The sequence below is a fragment of the Podarcis raffonei genome, chromosome 4 (genome assembly GCF_027172205.1).
Source record: "Podarcis raffonei isolate rPodRaf1 chromosome 4, rPodRaf1.pri, whole genome shotgun sequence".
In the NCBI taxonomy this organism is placed as follows: Eukaryota; Metazoa; Chordata; class Lepidosauria; order Squamata; family Lacertidae; genus Podarcis; species Podarcis raffonei.
The window spans coordinates 762719-784422 of NC_070605.1; the positions used below are offsets into that span (position 1 = coordinate 762719).

At 44.9% G+C, this 21704-nt stretch overlaps 2 protein-coding genes and 1 pseudogene across 3 annotated transcripts in view; 2 read left to right on the forward strand and 1 right to left on the reverse strand.

Moving 5' to 3' along the window:
* Window positions 1-21637, forward strand: part of LOC128412189 (zinc finger protein 420-like) — a 215270-nt pseudogene extending 193633 nt beyond the window's left edge.
* LOC128412026 (zinc finger protein 420-like) overlaps window positions 1-21704 on the reverse strand; it is a 342858-nt gene that overhangs the window by 253922 nt on the left and 67232 nt on the right. The gene's annotated exons all lie outside the window — the stretch shown is intronic.
* LOC128412063 (zinc finger protein 436-like) overlaps window positions 1-21704 on the forward strand; it is a 130442-nt gene that overhangs the window by 20871 nt on the left and 87867 nt on the right. The gene's annotated exons all lie outside the window — the stretch shown is intronic.

Below are 21704 nucleotides of genomic sequence, written 5' to 3' on the forward strand. Positions count from 1 at the left end.
GGTGGAACACAATCCATATTCCTTTTATAACACATGGCCAATGGTTATTGAATACATAAATTGTGAAGACTGTTGCAGGAATCCACCCAGCACTCATGGGTAAAGGTGGCCTGATATTTTTTAAAATAATCAAATGAAACTTTAACACATGGCAGGATGAAAGTCTGCAATTCCATCAGACAAGTTATTTGTTGTTTACTGTTGTAACCTTTGCTTTCTTTAAAATTATCTTTTACATCATGAAAATTGAAGTGAAGGACATGAGGCAGGAGCTGATAATGCAGGTGAGCTGTGCACATGTGAGCTGCAAGCAAGCTGCCGGCCAGCTCTGTGGAGGCCCCTTTTATTGACACAATATGCAAACCCAGGCAGATACATTTTGGGCTGTGACCTTTATACATCTTCCAGTCCCGAGATTGTGGGGTGGTACAAAGCTATTTTGGCACCTGTTTCCACTGCGTCCTTTTCCCCTTGCACAATGTATGACGAAGGAGACAAAGGTCTCAGAGACAAAGGTTACAGACAGGACACTGCAGACCACTGAGACCGCAAAAGGTTAGACAGAGGGCAAGATGTTCAGACAGCTGTGCCTTTATCTGTGGAGGGGAGTGTGCCCCACACCCAGCGATCATTCCTACAAAAATAAAAGCAATTTAAAAAAAAAGGAGGTGGGGAAATCATGTGTACTATTCTACAGATCTTGCATGTGTTTTATGTTATTTGCAGACTGTAACTCCCAGTGATTTCACATTATCTATGGGTTTCTTTGTATTCAGCACACATGATTGCAGGTGAGACTGAATAAAAGACTTCCTAGGAAATTCCCTTTTACTGCTTCTGTATTGTTTCAAATGTGACTTCACTTACAGATAAGGACAAATCATATTTATTGCTGACAAATCACACCACAGTCAGCTCATTAATCTCAACCCCAACAAACCCTGCGTTTAACAGGAGCAGCTGCTTTCTTCCCATTTCTTAGGTGGAAATAACTATAAGGAAGAAGGGAGATAGACCCTTTCCCTCAACCTTTGGGGGTCTGGGGGGCTTCATTTCACCCCTTAGTCCTGCTCCTGAAAGCTTGGCAGATGTGGAGTATTTGCTCACACATTGCCATGACTTAAAGATCAACATTTTTTAAAAAATGGTATTGCAGTACTAAAAAGGCTCAAGAACGCCATTCCTGTAGTAGTTACAGATAGGTAGCCGTGTTGGTCTGCCATAGTCAAAACAAAAAAAATTTTTTCCTTCCAGTAGCACCTTAAAGACCAACTAAGTTAGTTCTTGGTATGAGCTTTCGTGTGCATGCACACTTCTTCAGATACCACTTCTTCAGGTATCTGAAGAAGTGTGCATGCACACGAAAGCTCATACCAAGAACTAACTTAGTTGGTCTTTAAGGTGCTACTGGAAGGGAAATTTTTTTTTTATTCCTGTAGTAGCTTGAATTAACAATTAAGCATTTCTGCAAGGGGAAATGATATACAGTGGTACCTCGGGTTACATACGCTTCAGGTTACAGCCTCCACTAACCCAGAAATAGTACCTCGGGTTAAGAACTTTGCTTCAGGTTATGAACAGTTTCAGGTTAAGAACGGACTCCAGAATGAATTAAGTACTTAACCCGAGGTACCACTGTACTTGTGTATGTTTGTATAGCACCATGCAAAAGAAAGTATTGGTGATTCACGATGAGAATAGGATTCCTGCATTGCTGGGGTGGGACTAGATGACCCAGGGATCCCCTTCTATCCCTCCCACTCCTGCCTGCTGAGGTAAAAGGATCCGGGGGGGGGGGTCCTGTCACAGCCCTGCGACCTCCTGTTAATAAAGTGTGTGCCCAAAGACTGATGAAATCATGTACAACCTCGAAGGTGAAAGAATGGTGTAAAATATGAGACTGTACTCTACAAATGAAAGAAACGCAATACAAATGAAATGAGGCAACCACACAGTGAGTGTAACCGAAGGAAGGACTTGTGTGTCTCCGGGCCAGATTGTTGCCCTCAGGAGAGGGAGACCAGGAACCCCCCAAGCAGGACCGAAAGAGCCAGTCCCCCCCTCGGACACCCGGAAGGGCCAGCCGGGCCGGGAAGAGAGCGGCTTCCCCTGCTTCCCCCTCTCCTCCCCCCCCCAGAACAACTCTCCCAGGCCGGCTTCTCTCCTCCAGCGGCAGCAGGGCTCTCCCTCCCCGGCGTCTCACCTGCTGCGCTCCAGCCTGGGCTGCACTGCTCCTCCGCTTCCTGGCCAAGGGACCGAGGGAGATGCTCAGAGCCCAGCCAAGAGCCAAAGGCCCCCCCCAAAGGGACCGAGGGAGATGCTCAGAGCCCAGCCAAGAGCCAAAGGCCCCCCCCAAAGGGACCGAGGGAGATGCTCAGAGCCCAGCCAAGAGCCAAAGGCCCCCCAAAAGGGACCGAGGGAGATGCTCAGAGCCCAGCCAAGAGCCAAGGTCCCCCCAAAAAGGGACCGAGGGAGATGCTCAGAGCCCAGCCAAGAGCCAAAGGCCCCCCCAGAGGGACCGAGGGAGATGCTCAGAGCCCAGCCAAGAGCCAAAGGCCCCCCCAAAAGGGACCGAGGGAGATGCTCAGAGCCCAGCCAAGAGCCAAAGGCCCCCCCAAAAGGGACCGAGGGAGATGCTCAGAGCCCAGCCAAGAGCCAAAGGCCCCCCCAAAAAGGGACCGAGGGAGATGCTCAGAGCCCAGCCAAGAGCCAAAGGCCCCCCCCAAGGGACTGAGGGAGATGCTAAGAGCCCAGCCAAGAGCGAAAGGCCCCCCCCAAAGGGACCGAGGGAGATGCTCAGAGCCCAGCCAAGAGCCAAAGCCCCCCCCCAAAGGGACCGAGAGAGATGCTCAGAGCCCAGCCAAGAGCCAAAGGCCCCCCCAAAGGGACCGAGGGAGATGCTCAGAGCCCAGCCAAGAGCCAAAGGCCCCCCAAAAGGGACCGAGGGAGATGCTCAGAGCCCAGCCAAGAGCCAAAGGCCCCCCAAAGGGACCGAGGGAGATGCTCAGAGCCCAGCCAAGAGCCAAAGCCCCCCCCCAAAAAGGATCCCTTGCCATAGGCGGAGCCAGGGGGAAGCTGCCCCCTTAGAGCCATTCAAAATAATAAAGAGGTGAGGTTCAGAAAGGCGAGAGAGGGGTGAGCTGGGGGGACTGGCCTTGCAAGGGTTAAAGGGAACTGAGCTGCCTTCCTAGAGAGGACAGGAAGCAAGGGGGGCCAGGTCCTCCAGAGCCAAGGCCCCTCCCTCCCCAGTGTCTCTCCTGCAAGGGCTGCTTCTCTGTCCCCCTCCTGGGATCTGGTGAGTCTTCTCTCTCTCTGGGATCTGGTGGGGGTCCCAGGGCTGCAGCAGGGGAGGGGGCCGGGGGGGCCTGATCTGGTCCTGCGGGGGGGGGGACCCCAAGTCAGGGAGGAGAGGGTCCTGCCAGGGAGGGGCCAGGTCTGCAACGCTCTCCTTCCTGCAGATCAGAGGATCCCAAACTCATCTGGCCTTCCGCCCCCCCTTCAGAAAAAATATCCCTTCTTCATACAAAGGAGTCCCTGGGACTTTAACTCTGTGTGACGTCGCTCAGCATCACTGCACAACAAATGGACTAGCCCCCCCCCCAAAAAAAACCACGGGGAGGAAGGAAGGACAGGAGGGAAAGAGAGGCCAGGAATAAAGAGAGGGATCCCAGCCCAGAGTCTGGCTGCTGCATTGGGGACCAGTTTCCCAGTGTCTCCCAGGGCAGCTCCCCACGGAGGCCACTGCAGCAATCCCCTCGCACCCAGAGCAGGGCATCCCAGGACCACATCCTCTCTGTCCCAAAGGGATTGTTGCTGGCAAAGCAGCCAGAAATGTGCACTGCTACTCACTGAGCCTCCAGGGACCTTGGCATCAATGGCTGTGTGGGGGGGTTAAGCTATCTAATATAACAACAACAACAACAACAACAACAACAACAACAACAACAACAATAATAATAATAATAATATAACCTGCCAAAGGAGATGTATTTGGCCCTGTCCACTTGGCCCTCAGGGGGTTGGTCAGATGCATTCTTGGCCCTCAGAGCAAAGAAAAAGGGACCCCACCCCAGGAGTCTGTCTTGAGAGCGGCAGAGAGTCCAAGTGCAAGAAAAGGAGACAGAAGCAGGGGAGAAATGTGCCCTGAAGTGGGGGTGGGGGGAGAGCAACTCCTGAGGACCCCCATAATAGTAATAGTAATAGTAATAATAATAATAGTAATAATAATAATTATTATTATTATTATTTATTATTTATACCCCACCCATCTGGCTGGATTTCCCCAGCTACTCTGGGCGGCTCCCAAACAGAACACTAAAAACAGAATAAAACATTAAAAGTTTCCCTGAACAGGGCTGCCTTCAGATGTCTTCTAAAAGTCTGGTAGTTGTTCTCTTTGACATCGAATGGGAGGGCGTTCCACAGGGCGGGCGCCACTACCGAGAAGGCCCTCTGCCTGGTTCCCTGTATCTTTGCTTCTCGCAGGGAGGGAACCGCCAGAAGGCCCTCGGCGCTGGACCACAGTGTCCAGGCTGAATGATGAGGCTGGAGATGCTCCATCAGGTCTACTGGGCCTTTGAGGCCGTTTAGGGCTTTAAAGGTCAGGACTAACACTTTGAATTCTGCTTGGAAACGTCCTGGGAGCCAATGTAGGTCTTTCAAGACCGGTGTTAGGTAGTCTCGGCAGCCACTTCCTTTCACCAGTCTAGCTGCCGCGTTCTGGATTAGTTGTAATTTCCGGGTCATCTTCAAAGGTAGCCCTACAGAGAGCGCATTGCATCCACATAGAACCAAGCATCCATTTTTCACAAAATACAAATTATTCCCTTGTCAGTCAGTTCTGACTTCTTGCATTTACTCGAAGGCAGGAGCAACTAGACTGATTCACCTCAGAGAAATCCCTTCAGTTGCCTCCACATTTTGTATCGCAATCTTCCTTCTAGGAGGGCTAGAGGCTGCTTCCTCCTCCTCCTCTTCTTTTTCTTCTTCCTCTTCTCTCCACCTTCTCCTCCTCCGTGTTCTTCTTCAGAAGATATCTCATGGTTTGGTACAGTCCCACCCTGATTCCTAGGAAGACTCATCCATGCTTGCTCAGGGAACATTTCTCTTCTTCTGACCTAAAAATTCTCTAACTAAACAATGTATTTGCTTTGTACGATTTCCTTGTTGTTGCTTAGTCGTTTAGTTCTGTCCGACTCTTCGTGCCCCCCTGGACCAGAGCACGCCAGGCCCTCCTGTCTTCCACTGCCTCCCGCAGTTTGATCAAACTCATGATGGTAGCTTCAAGAAAACTGTCCCACCATCTCGTCCTCTGCCGTCCCCTTCTCCTTGTGCCCTCCATCTTTCCCAACATCAGGCTCTTTTCCAGGGAGTCTTCTCTTCTCATGAGGTGGCAAAGTATTGGAGCCTCAGCTTCAGGATCTGTCCTTCCAGTGAGCACTCAGGGCTGATTTCCCTAAGAATGGAGAGGTTTGGTCTTCTTGCAGTCCATGGGACTCTCAAGAGGATCCTCCAGCACCATAATTCAAAAGCATCCATTCTTCGGCGCTCAGCCTTCTTTATGGTCCAGCTTTCACTTCCATACATCACTACTGGGAAGACCATGGCTTTAACTATGCGGACCTTTGTTGGCAAGGTGATGTCTCTGCTTTTTAAGATGCTGTCTAGGTTTGTCATTGCTTTTCTTCCAAGAAGCAGGTGTCTTTTAATTTTGTGGTTACTCTCAAAATCTGCAGTGATCATTGAACCCAAGACATTAAAATCTCTCACTGCCTCTATTTCTTCCCCTTCTATTTGCCAGGAGGTGATGGGCCCAGTGGCCATGATCTTCGTTTTTTTGATGTTGAGCTTCAGACCATATTTTGCGCTCTCCTCTTTCACCCTCAATAAAAGTTTCTTTAATTCCTCCTCACTTTCTGCCATCAAGGTTGTGTCATCTGCATATCTGAGATTGTTTATATTTCTTCCTGCAATCTTAATTCCGGCTTGGGATTCATCCAGTCCAGCCTTTCACATGATGAATTCTGCATATAAGTTGGATAAGCAGGGAGACAATATACACCCTTGTCATACTCCTTTCCCAATTTTGAAAGAATCAGTTCCATATCCAGTTTGAACTGTAGCTTCTTGTCCCACATAGAGATTTGCTAGCAATTCTCATTAACACAGGTAGAACTTGACAGAAGACCAAAGGGTTTCTTCTGATCTCTTAGAGACTTCCTGAGAGCACAGATGGATGAACAAGATTCAGCTGGCCATGCCAACCAAACTGGGAGCAGTGGGGGATCCTGGGAAAACTCTGGGCAGAAGATCCTGGGTGAGGAGGACACCCTCCGCTCAGAGGTGCAGAGCCAGCAGTTGAGACAGTTCTGCTGCCAGGAGGCCAAAGGACCCCGAGAGGTTTGCAGCCGACTCTACCACTTTTGCCACCAGTGGTTGAAGCCAGAAAGGCACACGAAAGCTGAGATGCTGGACCTGGTGATCTTGGAGCAGTTCCTGGCTGTCCTTCCACTGGAGATGGAGAGCTGGGTGAGGGACTGTGGAGCGGAGACCAGTTCCCAGGCGGTGGCCCTGGCCGAAGGATTCCTCCTGAGTCAGGCAGAGGAGAGAAAGCAGGTGAGAGAGACTTTCCTCTGGATACTCCCAAGGGGTTCCAAACAGGACGGAGAACATCCCATAATGGTCTGCTGATGGCCCATCCTTTTTCTGGGAAGGCATCCATGGAATAAGATTTCACACCCTTACAGTTTTTTACTTTGTAATTCCCTTTCTAACATTTCTCACCATTCATTCTCTGTTTTGAATCCTTGTTTCTTTTTCAGGGAAATGATCATTTTGTAGAAATGGACCTGGATTCCTGTGAGGCAGAGAGGCCTCCGTTGGACACCAGAGAGAAGCCTCTGGGTAAGGAGGAAGGTGGTTTTTCTCTGTTTCGTCTCATTCGGTTGGTTTCCCAACTAATCTGTGGGTTCTTTTTTTGGGGGGGGGACAGTTGGGGTCAAGGGTCCAGAGGAGGGGAGGTGTATTTTTATACAACTAACATATGAAATGGGCACAAACGTCCAAATTCACTCAGCAGGTACGGCTTTCTCAAAGGCCCATCTGTAGTTAGAGATGCCCCGTTTCACCTGTGAGAGAAGCAGGCACTCCTGGCATCCTGCTTACCTTTTCTCTCTTGCAGGTGACAGAAGGATGCTGGCAGGACCTCCCTATCCACCTTTTCATGGGGGCAGAAGAGAAACAGCGGCTGTGGAACCAGATCAGGTCAGGTGAAGCTGGCTTGTGGGGACAGAGGCTGAGGGATGGAGCAATGTCATGGACTGGTTGGGCACAGAGGAATGGTGGGAGGAAGCAGCTGGGGAACCAGGAAGGGAAGATGTCTCAGCCCAAGGAGTGAAGGTGGAGGAAGGATGAGCAGTGAGAGGGAGAAGAGGGAGAAGCCTGGGAAGAGGAGGCGTCAGAAGCTGAAGGGGCAACAGGGCTTAGTGAGCTGGGAGACTCTGAGGCAGAATGCAGTCCAGAATCGGAGGCAGAAGAGGAAGGAGGCGAGTGGGAGGAGGAAGGTCGAGAGGCAGAGGAGAGTCAGGAGAAGGAGGAGCCACCGGGGGTCAGCATGACCTTGACAGAAGAGTTGACAGAACCTCTTTAAACCAGCTGTACTCTGAAGGAATGATCCAAACCTTACGAACCTTCTGACTGTTTCTTTTTTGCAGAGAAGCTTCCGGAACCCTCTTGAATTACCTTATTTTTCGCTCTATACGACACACTTTTTCCCCTCCAAAAATGAAGGGGAAACATGTGTGCGTCCTATGGAGCAAATGCAGGCTTTCGCTGAAGCCTGGAGTGCGAGAGAGGTCCCGGCGGACAGCTGCCTGCAACCCGAAGCCTGGGGAGTGCGGTGCTGTGCACCCCGGGCTTTGGGCAGCTCTCCACAAGTCTTCGGAGCCCGGTGTGAGTTCCTGCCGGGCTCCCAAGGCTTGCAGATAGCAGTCTGCTGTCCCCGACGCCAAAAAAGTGAGACGGGGCGCTGCGCTGCCCTCCGTCTCGCTGTTCCAGCTTCGGGATGGCTGCGCAAAGCCTCTGCAGGGCGGCGGGGTGAAGGCACCCTGTCACCCTGCCAAGGCTACAAAGGATGTCCCTGAGGCCTCAAGCCTTTGGAGTGCAGCTGCGCTCCAAAGGCTTCAGGGATCTTTGAGGCTGGTGGTGGGGGAAAGCAGCGCTTCCTCCCACCGCCAGCCCCACAAGCTCGGGGGGCAGCGGCAAGGTTCCCCAACCTGCTCTTGAACGCACCATGAACGCACCTTGTTTTTGAGGGGAAGAACAAGAAAAAATTTTTTTTTCCTATTCTCCCCCTTCTATGGTCCGGTGCGTCCTATGGTCCGGTGCGTCCAAAAGAGCGAAAAATATGGTAACTAGAATAGGAAAGAGCTCTACATATCAGATCAATGCTTTCTCCACTAAGAAATGCAGACTGACAATCCCCCCATTTATTAAGTGCAGGAAGTATTGATATGCAAAACACCTCTGGAAAAACATTGCATGTACACTTTCCTTCGACAAGAATAAATCCTAGCCTTTGGTTGGTAGACCTGCAGTTCACCAGCAGACGACACAGTCTGACCAGAAGCTTCTGTGAGCAGCAGAACAACATCCTGACTCCGAAAACGAAATGTTGTCCCTCACATTAGAAAACAAAAGGCTACCTATGAAACCTGACACAGTTAAGGAAAAAACACAACTCACTCATCAAAACAGCTATCTTATAAACCTTATCATCTTATCTTAGTTTGGTTAGCTTATTAATAGTATATAAACTCCACTCAAACATATAAACCAAGACCTGAAAACCTCGCTTTATAGCAAATCTCTCTAACAGAATATTCAACAGAGCACTTCTTTACCAGACCACATCAACTAACTTTGTCCTATATCATCTCACTTTTCAAATCTCTCCACACTAAATAAACTTCCACCTAGACAACTAGTCCATTAATTGATTGACAGTGCAAACTGACAGACCCTCAGGGAATGAGCTGCTGTTCTCATTCGGCCTGAAACTCAGCCAAGATTGTGAATATTGTGTTCATGCTGATAAGGAGTTAACTCCAGCTGTGAAGTGTGGGATTTCCTGCCCATATAACTCTGTGACACCAGCCTTCTGAATGTCGCCTGTAGGATTCATCTGTAGTTGCAGTTTTCATGGAATCCTAGAGTTGAAAGGGACCCCAAAGGTCATCAAGTCCAACCCCCTGCATTGCAGGAGTCTCAGCTAGATCACCCAAGACAGATGGCCATCCAAAGTAGGCTTCTTGTATTTCTATATTCATCACTGAGTGCTAAAATAGGCTTCTAAGCAGTGGACAGACGAGAACAAATAGTGTGCAGGATTCACTTTGTTGTTGTTGTTGTTTAGTCGTTTAGTCGTGTCCGACTCTTCGTGACCCCATGGACCAGAGCACGCCAGGCACTCCTGTCTTCCACTGCCTCCCGCAGTTTGGTCGAACTCATGCTGGTAGCTTCGAGAACACTGTCCAACCATCTTGTCCTCTGTCATCCCCTTCTCCTTGTGCTCTCCATCTTTCCCAACATCAGGGTCTTTTCCAGGGAGTCTTCTCTTCTCATGAGGTGGCCATAGTATTGGAGCCTCAGCTTCAGGATCTGTCCTTCCAGTGAGCACTCAGGGCTGATTTCCTTCAGAATGGAGAGGGTTGATCTTCTTGCAGTCCATGGGACTCTCAAGCGTCTCCTCCAGCACCAGAATTCAAAAGCATCAATTCTTCAGCGATCAGCCTTCTTGATGGTCCAGCTCTCACTTCCATACATCACTACTGGGAAGACCATGGCTTTAACTATACGGACCTTTGTTGGTAAGGTGATGTCTCTGCTTTTTATGATGCTGTCTAGGTTTGCCATCGCCTTTCTCCCAAGGAGTAGGCGTCTTTTAATTTCGTGACTGCTGTCACCATCTGCAGTGATCATGGAGCCCAAGAAAGTAAAATCTCTCACTGCCTCCATTTCTTCCCCTTCTATTTGCCAGGAGGTGATGGGACCAGTGACCATGATCTTCGTTTTTTTGATGTTGAGCTTCAGACCATATTTTGCGCTCTCCTCTTTCACCCTCATTAAAAGGTTCTTTAATTCCTCCTCACTTTCTGCCATCAAGGTTGTGTCATCTGCATATCTGAGGTTGTTGATATTTCTTCCAGCGATCTTAATTCCGGCTTGGGATTCATCCAGCCCATTCATTTCTCGGGAGACAGATGAGGTGATCAGGCACTCCCATTTCTTTAAGAACTTGCCATAGTTTGCTGTGGTCGACACAGTCAAAGGCTTTTGCATAGTCAATGAAGCAGAAGTAGATGTCTTTCTGGAACTCTCTAGCTTTCTCCATAATCCAGCGCATGTTTGCAATTTGGTCCCTGGTTCCTCTGCCTCTTCTAAATCCAGCTTGCACTTCTGGGAGTTCTCGGTCCACATACTGCTTGAGCCTTCCTTGTAGAATTTTAAGCATAACCTTGCTAGCATGTGAAATGAGAGCAATTGTGCGGTAGTTGGAGCATTCTTTGGCACTGCCCTTCTTTGGGATTGGGATGTAGACTGATCTTCTCCAATCCTCTGGCCACTGCTGAGTTTTCCAAATTTGCTGGCATATTGAGTGTAGCACCTTAACAGCATCATTTTTAAAATTTTAAATAGTTCAGCTGGAATATCATCACTTCCTTTGGCCTTGTTATTCACATAGGTAGCCCCAACAGCATGCCCCCTTGAACCCCTTGAATTTGGCTGTAGGGCACTGAGACGGATCCTCTTCAGAACAGGACATGAGGAGAGGAGAAAGGGGATCCTTCCATCTGGGAAACTGGAATCCCTGCGTGGGCAGGATGACTTGAAAACCACAAGGAAGAGAACCACCTATTTGCACAAAGACGAATACCCATAATTAAAAGCAGAATAAAATAATTCAATTAAAATGTCAAAATAGGCATCCAGAATTAAAATGTGCAGCAAAGCAATCCTATTGAAACAACGCAGCAATTAAGAGGAAGGAAGGAGACAGAGCATTGTGTAGCAGATCATATTTCTGCTGTGTCAGAGGAGGACATTTCCCTTTTTATTTTAGGGTCCAGTGTGCTTTGAAGATGTCGCTGTTCGTTTCACGGACGAAGAGTGGGTGTTGCTGGATCCTGACCAGAGAGCTCTGCATAAGGACGTCATGGAGGAGAATTGTGGGATCGTGGCCTCTCTTGGTAAGGCTCCCTGTGGGATCCTCCTATCTGCCTGGGAATTCAAAAAATACCTCTATGTGACGAACCTCATACATTTTCACAGAGCTCAACAGCGCCCAATACAACACCTAGTTTCTGTCAGGTTTTCTGTTTTTGTTTTCTTGGGTTGACCCAAGAGACGCCTGACATTAGCGATGGAGGGGATGCCATGACTGGGCCAAAAAAAATCCATCCCAGAGAAGAGCCAGGCTTATTGAATCTCAGGTAGTAGAATCGGTGATAATAATAATAGTAATAGTAGTAATTTTTATTTATCCCCTGCCCATCTGGCTGGGTTGCCCCAGCCACTCTGGGTGGCTTCCAACACATATATACACATGGAATATTAGTAATAACAATCTGATCCCATATAAAAAGTACATTAACTTTAAAATAAACAATTTATAGTAGTGGCCAAAATTGTGGAAATCTCTTGCAAAAAGTATATTTCCGAGGTTTGACGGCTCAAAACACCACTTTTTTGGGAGTAATACCATAAAATTGTTTATCAATGGAAATATAATTTAATGAAGAATGCAATGCAATAACTTTTATGAAAGCGTATGTATTAGAGCAGCAGCCATAAATACGAAACATGAAAGACATAGAAAAAATGAGATCTACAGAAATTCTCACCATGTCAATTAATACTTAGTTTGTTAACCTTTAGCTTTAATTCTGGCCTTACAACGCCTTCCCATGGAGTGAACCAAGTTTTTTCATTCTGCAGCTGTAATAATGTGACACCAAGATGGAATTGTTGCCTCTATTAATTGGGCTTTATTGCTGGGTTGCTTCTGACTAACTAAATATTTATATAAATATATATTGTTGCTGTTTAGTCGTTTAGTCGTGTCTGACTCTTCGTGACCCCATGGACCAGAGAACGCTAGGCACTCCTGTCTTCCACTGCCTCCCACAGTTTGGTCAAACTCATGCTGGTAGCTTCGAGAACACTCTCCAACCATCTCGTCCTCTGTCATCCCCTTCTCCTGCCCTCCATCTTTCCCAACATCAGGGTCTTTTCCAGGGAGTCTTCTCTTCTCATGAGGTGTAAGGGGTGAGGGTGCTGATAAGCTAGTAAAGCAACACTCCGGGCTTTGCGCCATCTCTTCACAAGATTTATTGTTCAGCTTCAAAGCCGTTTACGAGAGATCAAACACAGACATCCATACTCCTCACACTCTGTTATTTGCAGTGCTTTCCAAGGCCCATTTGACTTCACTCTCCAGGATGTCTGGCTCAAGGTCAGCAACCACACTTCCTGGGGTGTACAAGACATCCATATCTTTCTGGTATAATTCCTCTGTGTATTCTTGCCAGCTCTTCTTGATGTCTTCTGCTTCTGTTAGGTCCTTACCACTTTTGTCCTTTATTATGGCAATCTTTGAACGAAATGTTCCTTTCATATCTCCAATTTTCTTGAACAGATCTCTGGTTCTTCCCATTCTGTTGTTTTCCTCTATTTCTTTGCATTGCTCGTTTAAGAAGGCCTTCTTATCTCTCCTTGCTATTTTTTGGAAATCTGCATTCAATTTCCTGTATCTTTCTCTATCTCCCTCGCATTTTGCTTGCCTTCTCTCCCCTGCTATTTGTAAGGCCTCAGTGGACAGCCACTTTGCTTTCTTGCATTTCCTTTTCATTGGGATGGTTTTCGTTGCTGCCTCCTGTATAATGTTGCGAGCCTCCATCCATAGTTCTTCAGGCACTCTGTCCACCAAATCTAAATCCTTAAACCTGTTCCTCACTTCCACTGTGTATTCATAAGGGATTTGACTTAGATTGTATCTTACGGGCCCAGTGGTTTTTCCTACTTTCTTCAGTTTAAGCCTGAATTTACACATTATTCAGAGCCACATAAATCGGTGGGACAAATCAACGCGATCTGGACAACAAAGGATTTATTAAATAATATTACAAAAGCAGAAATTCATCCAAGGACAATTTCAGATCACAGAGCGGTCTGGGTTAACTTTAAAGGAAAAGAAGAAAAGGTTAAAAGGTGGCAACTTAATGAGAGTATGCTAAACGACGAAAAAACTGTACAGAAGGCCAAGCAAATCTTAAAAGAATATTTTAAGTTCAATTTAAATCAAGGAGTAGATCTAGAGACGGTTTGGGATGCGGGTAAAGCCGTCATAAGAGGCTTCTTTATCCAACAAAACACATTCCAAAGGAAAATAAAGGAGAAGAAGAAAATGGAGATATGGGAGGAGATTAGAAAAAAGGAAAGGATCCTTTTCCAAAAACCAGATGATGAACTAATTAAGCAAAGTATAAAAATTTTACAGACGCAATTCTCCATGATAATAAATGAAGAGATAGAATAGAAGATAAAATGGTTGAGACATAGAAATTTTGAGTTTGCAAATAAACCTGGCAAACTTTTGGCCTGGCAATTAAAGAAGAAAAAGGAAGATAGAATTATCAATAAAATTAAAATTGAAGACAAATGGATTCAAGAACCGAAGGAAATTAGTAAAAACTTTGCTAGTTTTTTCGGAAAACTATATAAAGAAGGTCCAGAGACTCTAGAAAAAATAATTGATTATTTGAGCAAAAATAAACTACCAATAATACCTAAGGAAAAAACTGAAATCTTGAACTCACCAATAACAGCTATGGAGGTGCAACAAGCTATACAGAGATCAAAATTAGGAAAGACACTGGGCCCAGATGGTCTCCCAGCTAATTAGTATAAAAAGTTAGAACAAGCATTATTTCTTCCCATGAAAGACCTAATGAATAATATTTTGGCAAATGGAAAGCTACCGAAAACCTGGAAGGACAGCTTTATTACTCTTATCCACAAACAGGGAACAGATGCCTCAAACATGGCCAATTACAGACCCATTGAACTGCTAAATAACGATTACAAGATATTCGCAGACATTCTTGCAAATAGATTAAAAATGGTGCTGAAAGAGATAATTCATAAAGATCAAACTGGATTTCTTCCCGGACGATTTATGCAATCCAATATTAGATGTGTGATTAATGTATTAGAATATTTGGATATTAAAATTGATAAACCAGCAGCTATTATGTTGGTGGACGCTGAAAAAGCTTTTGATAATGTGTCCTGGAAGTTTATGAAAAAATTAATGGAAGAAATCGGACTGGGAGAAAATATTTGTAAAGGAATAAATGCCATCTATTCGGAACAATATGCAAAATTGATCATCAACGGAAGAATTACTGAGGAGTGCAAAATAAACAAGGGAACCAGACAGGGCTGCCCACTGTCACCACTGATATTTATCTTGGTGATGGAAGTCTTGAACAATCAGATAAGAAAGGATCAGCTTGTTAAAGGCATCACTCTGGGAAACAAAACATATAAAATTAAAGCTTTTGCGAACGATTTACTTGTTATGACTGAAAACCCTAAAGAAAGTCTGAAAAGAGTGCTGGAATTGATTAAAGAATTTGGAGAAGTGGCAGGCTTCAAGCTGAATATAACAAAAACAAAAATGCTTGTTAAAAATGTAACCACAGAAGAAAAGGACAATTTAGAAAAACTATTGGGCCTGAAAATCTCCTCAGAAGCGAAATACCTGGGTATTTGGATCACCCCCAAGAACATAAACTTATTTCAGGATAATTACACCAAAACTTGGTTAGAGATTAGAAGAAACTTTGTAACCTGGAGTAAACTAAAATTAACATTTCTGGGTAGGATTTCCATTATAAAGATGAATGTGCTTCCAAAATTAATCTTTTTATTTCAAATGATCCCAATACTGGGTGAAGCAGGTTGTCTCAAGATATGGCAAAGAGAAATTTCCAAATTCCTGTGGGAAGGGAAGAAACCTAGGATTAAACACCTGATCTTAATAGACATAAAAGAGAGAGGCGGCTTTTCTCTACCCGACCTAAAACTTTACTACGAGGCAGCCTGTTTCACCTGGCTAAAAGATTGGTGCACATTGCAGGATTCGGACCTCCTGGACCTGGATGGTTTTGACAACCGTTGGGGATAATACGCCTACCTAATATATGGAAAAGCGAAAATTCATAAAAAACTTTACCAACCATATAAGAAAGTCACTCTTTGCTGTATGGGAAAAATATAAAGACTTGATGGAGCCTAAACTCCCGTGGTGGACTTCTCCAGTAGAAGCCATAGCAGTAAAACAGAAAAATACTCAGGAAAGCTGGCCAACATATAAAATACTTCTAAAAAACGAAGATAACCAAATAAAATTTAAAAACTTTGAGGAAATAAGAGACCACATTTCAGACTGGTTCCAATACCATCAGTTATTTGAAAAATTTAAATCTGACAAACAAAAGGGGTTCTCAACAGAAATTTCCCGATTCGAATCTGATCTTGTAAATTCTAAAAGAAAAACTCTTTCCAAAATTTACCGACTCCTCCTTGACTGGACAGTCAAGGAGGAGGAGGTAACAGTGGCAATGGTGAGGTGGTCCCAGGATTTTGGCCACTCAATAACCATGGCCCAATGGGAAAATTTATGGATGATCAATTGGAAATTCACAATTTGTTACACGATTAGAGAGAACTTTCAAAAAATGCAACATCTATGGTATCTAACACCATGGAAGCTTTCAAAAATGTATAAAAATGTATCAAGTAATTGTTGGAGATGCGGAGACTCAGGAACATTCTACCATATGTGGTGGATATGTAGGAAAATACAGGTATTCTGGGAGAGTATACATGCAGAACTGCAAAAAATGCTAAAGATCTCTTTCAATAAAAAACCAGAGGCCTACCTCCTGGGAATAACAGATTTGGATATTCCACAAAAGAGGAAGGGTATCTTTTTATATGCGATGGTGGCAGCAAGAGTTTTGATCGCAGCAAAATGGAAGAGTAATGAAATCCCCTCTATTCAAGATTGGATCCAAAAGCTGACAGAATATGCTGAATTAGATGGTTTATCAGAAAAAATAAAGAATAAATCAAAACAGGAATTTGTTTCTATATGGGAGGTTTTTAAAGAATATCTGAAAAATAAATATAGTAGTTTAAATTCTGTTGCAGCATTCGGGGAACTTCAGTAATAGTTGCAAGGTAGATATAAGAAATTAGATTTAATGAGAATAAGTTTAATTATGAAAAAAAATGTGTATTGGCAATAAGTAATATGAATTTGAAGTATGGAATAGACGGGAGGTTGGGTCTTTAGTGTTAAGACCAATAGATGTTTTATTGTTTGCTAAGAGTATTATGTGTCTATGGTTATTTTTGTAATTTGTGTGTAATTTGGTATTTGTGTTTTTTGTTTGTTTGTTTTTCTTGTTGTATAAATAAAAAACTTTTTTAAAAAAAGTAAGCCTGAATTTTGCTATGAGAAGCTGATGATCTGAGCCACAGTCAGCTCCAGGTCTTGTTTTTGCTGACTGCATAGAGCTTCTCCATCTTTGGCTGCAGAGAATATAATCAATCTGATTTCGATGCTGCCCATCTGGTGATGTCCATGTGTAGAGTCGTCTCTTGTGTTGTTGGAAAAGAGTGTTTGTGATGACCAGCTTGTTCTCTTGACAGAACTCTATTAGCCTTTGCCCTGCTTCGTTTTGATCTCCAAGGCCAAACTTGCCAGTTGTTCCTTTTATCTCTTGATTCCCTACTTTAGCATTCCAATCCCCTATGATGAAAAGAACATCCTTCTTTGGTGTCACTACTATAAGGTGTTGTAAGTCTTCATAGAGTTGGTCAATTTCAGTTTTTTCAGCACCAGTAGGTGGTGCATAAACTTGGATTACTTGACGTTAAAAGGTCTGCCTTGGATTCGTATCGAGATCATTCTATCATTTTTGAGATTGCATCCCAGTACAGCTTTCACCACTCTTTTGTTGACTATGAGGGCCACTCCATTTCTTTTATGGGATTCTTGCCCACAGTAGTAGATATGATGGTCATCCTAACTGAATTTGCCCATTCCCGTCCATTTTAGTTCACTGATGCCCAGGATGTCAATATTTATTCTTGCCATCTCATTTTTGACCACATCCAACTTACCAAGGTTCATGGTTCTTACATTCCAGGTTCCTATGCAATATTTTTCTTTACAGCATTGGACTTTCCTTTCGCTTTGTCCATGGAGTTTTCTTGGCAGGGATACTGGAGTGGCTTGCCGGTTCCTCCTCCAGGTGGATCACGGTGGGTCAAAACTCTCCACTATGACCTGTCCATCTTGGGTGCCCTGCTCGGCATAGTTCATAGCTTCTCTGAGTTATTCAAGCCCCTTCGCCACGGCAAGGCAGTGATCCATGAAGGGGTTTGGTCATTTACATTACCATTAATGATGCAAATTCTACCCACACCTTTTTCTGTCATACAACCCCAGATCATCACACTATCTATGGGAACAACCCTTCAGGCTCTGTCCAGTATGACACTTCGGCCCCCACCGTGGGGTGAGAGCATGCATTAGCAGAGTTTAGCGATATCGGACTGTGCAGGATTGTAGCATCGAGAATTTTATTTACAGCAGAGAAAACATAGAAACAGGGCCATCTCCTCTAAGTCAAAAGAGAAGGACAAAGAGAGGAAGTAAAATCATCCTAACTTCCGTTCCCATACACCCAACAGCAAGGAATGTAAATATAGGATCATAGGACCCTGCAATGGGAGAATGAAAATACTAACACCAACTGGGTGTTTCACGGTCGGTGTAATGCAAGTAGGATGTAAATCTTCTCCCATTCTCCTCATGCATTTCATGCCATCACTACCAAGCAAGGAGATTTGGGTCTCATCACTCCAAATAACACTTTCCCATTGTTCGCTGTCCAGTTACCATGGGTTTTAGCCCATGTTTAATCTTATCAACCTTGGCTTGAGAATTTTGCACTAGGATGAGAACGGAAATCATTTGCTGGCAGTGAAGCGGCAGCAAGAGGCCACATTCATGAAAGCACGCCTCTAGTTAAGAACAGTTTTTTTTGTGTGTGTTTTTTTAAAGATATTTATTGAGGTTTTACAAAAAGAACAGTTTACATAAATAAAACAAAAAATCGTGTAATAAAAAAGATACAAAAAGATACATGACAAAAAAAAGAAAAATAAAAATACAGATTTCAAAAGGCGAATAGATACAAAAAGAAATTAAAAACAAATCCATTTTTGTAACTTTAAATTCATTTAACTTGTTTCCTTGACTCCCTCACACCTCCCCTTTTTGTATTCCCATTTAAATAATCAAATCAGCAAATCCTTACCCTCTTTCATTTATCTTAACTCTATATCTTAACATATTATAACTCTATATTTTCATCCATTTATCAATTCATTTTTGCATATTCTTATTAACTTTTGTTGCTAAATACCACTTATTTCCAATCCAAACATCATTTTAACATTCATTAATTTTACAATATTTCTGAAGGTAGTCTTTAAATTTCTTCCTCCAGTCTTCCTCCACCAACTCTTCTCCCAAGTCTCGGATTCTGCCAGTCATTTCCGCCAATTCCATATAGTCCATCACCTTCATCTGCCACTCTTCCAGGGTGGGTAGCTCTTGTGTCTTCCAATACTTTGCAATAAGTATTCATGCTGCTGTTGTTGCATACATAAAGAAAGTTCTATCCTTCTTTGGCACCAATTGAAGAACAGTTTTGAGTTAAAAACAGACCTCCGGAATGAAAGAAGTTCGTAACTAGAGGTACCACTGTATATCAAACAAAGCCACATTTAACAACCCATGTGAATCTAAAAATAAATATGTTGGATATTGATAAACAAAAAAAGGTATTGAACACACACCCAACTCCCTTCAGTTCTTCTCCATTTCTTCCGGAGGCTCTAATCCCTTTTTGTCTCCATTGCAGATTGTGATGAATTGGAAATCGAGAACAAGGGTGACCACAACAAAATTCCCATAAAGGAGAAGCCACATCAAAATTTGGAGTGTGGAGAAAGCTGCAGTCAGAGCTCCCACTCCACTTCCCAACAAAGAATTCACACAGGAGAGAGACCCTATCAGTGCGTGGAATGCGGAAAGAGTTTCAGGAGGAGCTCACATCTCACTTCCCATCAAAAAATTCATACGAGTGAGAAACCCTATCAGTGTGTGGAATGTGGAAAAAGCTTCAGTCACAGCGACATTCTCAGTAAGCATCAGAGAATTCATACAGGGGGAAAACCCTATCAGTGCATCGAATGTGGAAAGAACTTCAGGAGGAGCTCCCATCTCATTTCCCATCAAAAAATTCATACAGGGGAGAAACCCTATCAGTGTGTGGAATGTGGAAAGAGCTTCAGTCAGAGCCACAGTCTCACTTTCCACCAAGGAATTCATACAGGTGAGAAACCCTATCAATGTGTGGAATGTGGAAAGAGCTTCACTCATAGCTCCTCTCTGACTTCCCATCAGAGAATTCATGCAGGGGAGAAACCCTATCAGTGCATGGAATGTGGAAAGAGCTTCAGTCAGAGCTCCCATCTCACTGCGCATCAAAGAATTCATACAGGGGAGAAACCACAACAGTGTGTGGAATGTGGAAAGAGCTTCAGTCACAGCCACAGTCTCACTTTCCATCAAAGAATTCATACGGGAGAGAAACCCTATCAGTGTATGCAATGTGGAAAGAGCTTCAATAAGAACTCCAATCTCACTTCCCATCAAATAATTCATACAGGGGAGAAACCCTATCAGTGTCTGGAATGTGGAAAGAGCTTCAGGAAGAACTTCACTCTTATCTCCCATCAAAGAATTCATACAGGGGAGAAACCCTATCAGTGTGTGGAATGTGGAAAGAGCTTCAGTCAGAGCTCCCATCTCACTAGGCATCAGAGAATTCATACATAGTTTGGAAAAACCCTTCAGTATAGCTTTAGACATCAGGCTAATATGCACCTTTTATGTAGACCTTTGGCTGATTGACATCTAATGTCCTTTTAAAATGTTGGGAGGGGGGTTACAGATGTGTATTTTTTGTTTTTATTTTGTCTTTTTATGTCGTAACCATCCTTAGACCTGGGGGTGTAGGGATTAGGAGCCAACTCTTAGAGGCCAAGGGTTCTTTGCCCCCCCAATAAAATATTTGAGGGGGCACCCACCCAGTTGATAGGCATTGCCATTCCAATGGCACGCATGCATCATGTGATTGATTGTGCAAGGCGGGCCTTACCTGATCCCCCCACCAATATTTCATTTCAGTTGGCACTGCTGGGTAGGGGGGTATACAAATTAAATGCATGAACCGCCTTCCTTTGCACATGTTCCAGCTTGTCAATATCCTTATTTATAATCGTTTTTAAAATTTATGTGCCCTTCGTCTGAAGATTTCACAATATAAACATACAGGATGAAAGCATGGCTTTCTCAAAAACAAGTCAAGCCAGAGAAATCTCTCCTCCCCTTCTTTTGGATGGAGTTAAAATCTTTGTTGATCAGGGGACAGCTGTGGAAATAGTGCATCTTGATTTCAATAAGGCTTTTGACAAAGTCCCCTGTGATATTTATGTGAGGAAGCTGGTAAAATGTCGGCTGAACAAGGTAACTGTTAGGTGGATTTTGCTGACGTAACCTGAACAGTACTCCTTCATGGTTCCTCACCTTCCTGGGGAAAAGTGACAAGTGGGGTGCTGCAACACGTACCTGGTGCCGGTGGACTTGACCCAATCCTGTCAGCAGTTGCTGGTGGATGAGGCCACCATTGAGGCACAGACGATTGTAAAGCACAGGGGCACGTTCTGGGTCAAGCGACAGCAATTCAGCATCAACGTGGCACTAGGCATCTTCCAGAATCTAATGGACTCTCCTCAAAGGGGTTCCCGGTGTCACTCCCTTCTTCAATGATGTGTTGATTGCTGGGCCCATGCCGAAGGAGTTCAGGGTCTGCCTCTGCACTGTCCTGCACTGTTTCCAGACTGCTGGGCTCAAGATGAAGCGGGGAAAGTGTCTACTAGGAGTGCCCCAGGTGGACTTTCTGGGATTTACGATGGATACAGACGGGGTCCACGCGACCGGGAACAAGGTGCAGGCCATTTGCGACACCCTGGCACCTAAGGGTAAGGCCGAACTCCAGGCTGCCTTGGGTCTATTGAACTTTTACCACGCCTTCCCTCATAAGGCGGCGGTAGCGGAACCCCTACACAGGCTCCTAGACGAGCAGCCCTCGTGGGTGTGGGGGCAATGCCAGGAGGCCACATTCCAGGCAGTCAAGGACTTGCTCATCTTGAACTCGGTCCTGGCGCACTTTGACGAGAGGCTGCTGGTGGTGCTGGCATGCAACGTCTCGCCCTATGGCATTGGCGCCATCCTGGGGCACCACCTTTCAGATGGGAGAGAAGTGCTGGTGGCGTACTTTTCCCAGATCCTCACCGCAGCTGAGCAGAACTACTCGCAAATTGACAAGGAGGGTCTCGCAATCGTGAAGGGGGTAAAGTGTTTTCATGATTTCATGCGCGGGCGCCCTTTATTGTGGTGACTGACCACAAGCCGCTGCTCGGCTTGTTAGTCCCTG